The sequence below is a fragment of the Mytilus edulis genome, chromosome 6 (assembly GCF_963676685.1).
Source record: "Mytilus edulis chromosome 6, xbMytEdul2.2, whole genome shotgun sequence".
Lineage (NCBI taxonomy): Eukaryota > Metazoa > Mollusca > Bivalvia > Mytilida > Mytilidae > Mytilus > Mytilus edulis.
The window spans coordinates 7,170,739-7,174,733 of NC_092349.1; the positions used below are offsets into that span (position 1 = coordinate 7,170,739).

The 3,995-nt window shown below is 33.4% G+C and overlaps 1 protein-coding gene across 1 annotated transcript in view; it reads left to right on the plus strand.

The window, feature by feature from the left end:
* LOC139529038 (immunoglobulin superfamily member 11-like) overlaps window positions 1-3,995 on the plus strand; it is a 238,474-nt gene that overhangs the window by 28,647 nt on the left and 205,832 nt on the right. The window lies entirely within an intron of this gene.

The window sequence follows — 3,995 nt, forward strand, 5'->3', positions numbered from 1 at the left end:
ACTATGAATTATACGATTTTTATGATTGTAATTGGTTGCAATGTAAAAGCAAAATGACAAAAATACTGAACTCCGAGGAAAATAAAATCGGAAAGTCCCTAATCACATGGAAAAATCAATAACACATAAAAAACGATCACCGAAAAACCATATTTTAATCAGTGAACTAGAAATTAATGATTCTACTGATACTAGAAAAGCTGATTATTACCATGACTTTTTCTAAATATTGATACAGATAGACGAATTCACCAACGGAATGATGTGAACTTCCCAATTATCAATTTACTATTTATAAGCAGTTACATATCATCTGCACCGTCATATGGTGTTAACATATATCATATCATTGACATATAAGCTGGATGTTTGGTTAGCCATATAACCAGGTTCAATCCACAAGTTCTTCTTAAAATGTCATATATAAAGTCAGGAATATGTCAGTTGATATAAAAAAAAGTCCAGTCTGTGCATTTTGGTGATTGTTTTTGTTGAGGTAAAGTGTTTCTGTAGTTCCGTTGTTTTCCTTTTATTGTGATGTGTGTCCTTCGATGTTGATTTTGTAACCCTAAATTGTGTTTCTAAATCTATTTTTTACTTTTAAACAGCGGTATACTACTGTTTATTTATCTCGTTTTTTTGAAAAATAAAATACAACAAGTACAAATATGGAGTTTTTCCGTTCTGTTACGCTTAACCAATTCGAATTCAAAACTCTAAAGGTTTACAAGATATCAACTGTGGTATGATTGTCAATGGGACAATTATCTAAAAACCATAAGATGTATTATTATGCTTTGCATGATGTCAGCTGTGATTTTGTCGTCGCAAGCGCTAAAAGTCCTGTAATATTTTTGATACCTTTGATCATAATCAGTAAAACATGTTGAAGAATACAAACAGCAGTTAAAATAAAGGAAATTCTTTCTCGCGGACCACGTAATACATACTGGCCTTGAATGTTTGTCCCTAAAATTTTATTAACTGTGCATTTGCATTCAGATATCGCAGATCAAATTTATTCGTTCATAGTGTATCAATTTACGTTTTTGTTTGAGTTAAGCCTGTCAATTGATATTTTATCGTGTGTTGTTCTATGTTGTGATGTTATGCTATTGTTTCAGAAAAAGGGAGAAGGTTTGGATCCATTAAAACGTTTAATCCCGCTGCAAATGTTTGCACCTGTCCTAAGTCAGGAACCTGATGTACAGTAGTTGTCGTTTGTTTATGTAATTTATACGTGTTTCTCGTTTCTCGTTTTTTTTTTCAAATAGATTAGACCGTTGGTTTTCCCGTTTGAATGGTTTTACACTAGTAATTTTGGGGCCCTTTAAAGCTTGTTGTTCGGTGTGAGGCAAGGCTCCGTGTTGAAGGCCGTACATTGACCTATAATGGTTTACTTTTTTTAAATTGTTTTTTGGATGGAGAGTTGTCTCATTGGCACCCACACCACATCTTCTTATATCTAATTGGTCAAAAACAACTCCTTGGCTGCTTGATTGTTTTCTGCACTTTGTTTTGGTTGTTGATTCTTTGACACATTCCCCATTTCCATTCTCAATCTTATTAAAATGGCATAGGAAAAAGGTTTAATATATTAAGTCATGCATCGCATGTACATGTATTACACATGTGGTGTGAATTGTGTCAGTCTCTATGATTTACAGAACTGTATACTTAAAATGTCTATATCACAAATACTGGGAAATAAGTACCATGAATATGGTAATTTTGTTTTAATCCGTTCTGTTGATTGATGTATTCGAGCGTTAGTTTACGTCATGTTTTATGGACTCTTGCGTTTATAAGAACTATTTTAATAAAAATAAAACATCTGGAATATGTCCTCTTAGGTTGCAAATACAAACTTGATCACTTATACAGATTGATGTAGACAAGGCCAATATTGTGTGTTTTTCACTTGCTTGCAGACACCCTATTTCAAGCTTTTTTTTTTACAATTTACTAGTCACTATAAGAAATAGATACGCTGCAAAGATGCGATAACGATCGATCAACGCAAACTTATCAACAAAAACAATATAAAAAGACGAGTCTATGTAAAAATCCCAGCACTGTGCTTCAACAAAACATTCTTCATGAATTATGTGCATCATAAAAAACTGGTACATCTAATGGTTTATTACTTGATAAGCGTATTCAGTAAAGACTGAAAATTTTTACTATATACATAGATTCATATGAATTAGTGTTTTATGTAACAGTCTGTTAGCTGCAGAAAATTATTCATAAATAGATAGGTTGATTTCATTAAAACCTTATAACCCTTACTTTTACAGATTTCTATAATTATCATTAATGTCGGTCCGAGTGTCGTTTTCTGTTTAGTTGCAAGTATCTAACTGGAAGAGAGAAAACCACCTACTTTTGGCGGTCATTCGCAATAGTTATCGTAGTCAAACACACTTAGCTGATGCTTTCCCCTTTATAACATCCTCAGAGTCTGAATTGACCAGTTTTTGTGCTCGACCAGTAAAATCAAGTACACATTTTACTCGACCTGGCTCGACCTGGTCTCGACAGTACTTAACTGTACTGATTTGTACTCGACTTCAGTCTCGACTTTACTTGAAAAGTCTGAATTGGTCTCGACCTTTTCTCAACCAGTCTCGACTTGTCTCGACCTGTCTTGACAGTGCTCGACCAGTCTCGACCAATGCTCGACCTGTCTCGACCAATGCTCGACCTGTCTCGACCAATGCTCGACCCGTCTCGACTAATGCTTAATCAGTCTCGACCTTTAAATTGAGTCTCGACTGGTATCGACCAAGTCTCGACTGGTCTTAACCTATTCTCAACTTGTCTCGACCAAATTTTCTAACCAAAAAAATTATTAGAAAAAATCTACTTTGTGTAGTAACAGATTTGAATAAGAGTTTCTTCCCCTGGCAAGCATTGCAACAATACTTTAACAAAATAAATCTACATGTAATTACATTCATGTCTTGGAATATTGAAATGTAAGTGATTAAGACTTAATTTCAAAATTATTTGAATGATAATTTGAATTTGTTACCTAAATGAACTTTGACAAAAGATAAATGGGTGTATCCAAACACCACCAAAGCCACATTAGTGCAATTTCAAGATATCTTAAAAAATACTGCAATACAAAGTGATGCAAAAAAGTTGTGGGTATAAAAACTAAGCATCATACAATAGGTTTAAAAACAAATACCATATCTTAATTTTTGGATGAAAACACTATGTTAGGTTTTGGTTAATTTGATATATCCAGATAAAAAAAGATTTTGTTTGATAACACGTGTCAGTAATCGACCGTTATAAAATTCCTGACCCATGAAATCATGCAGTGATTAAATTATATATTTTTATTCCTTCTGTTGATTATAATTGTTGTAGAAGTTATAAATCCTTGTTTAAAAGAGGGACGAAAGATACAAGAGAAATAGTCAAACACATAGATTAAAAATAAACTGACAACACCATGGCTAAAAATAAAATGACAAACAGACAAAGAATGATACAGAAAACATAACATGAAAACTAAAGACTAAGTGCTAGCCTGCATAATCAGTGGTTGTTGTTTGTTTATGTGTAACATAAGTAAGGCCATTAGTTTTCTCGTTTGAATTGTTTTACATTGTCTTATAGGGGCCTGTTATAACTGACTATGCGGTATGGGCTATGCTCATTGTTGAAGGCCATACGGTGACCTATAGTTGTTAATGTCTGTGTCATTTTGGCCTTTTGTGGATAGTTGTCTCATTGGCAATCATACCACATCTTCTTTTTTATAAGCAACATTAACCCCACCAAAAACTGGGGATGATCTCAGGTGAACTGTTAAAGCAGATCCTGCTCCACATGTGTGTGTTAGATTTTTTCTTCTTTTTGAAATGACATATAAACTGCCAAATATTGCAGATGCTGATATCATTTTAAATTAATGTTCAAGACGAACTTGGTGATAATAAGATGACGAGTTATTGATGTAATTCAACAAAGACATC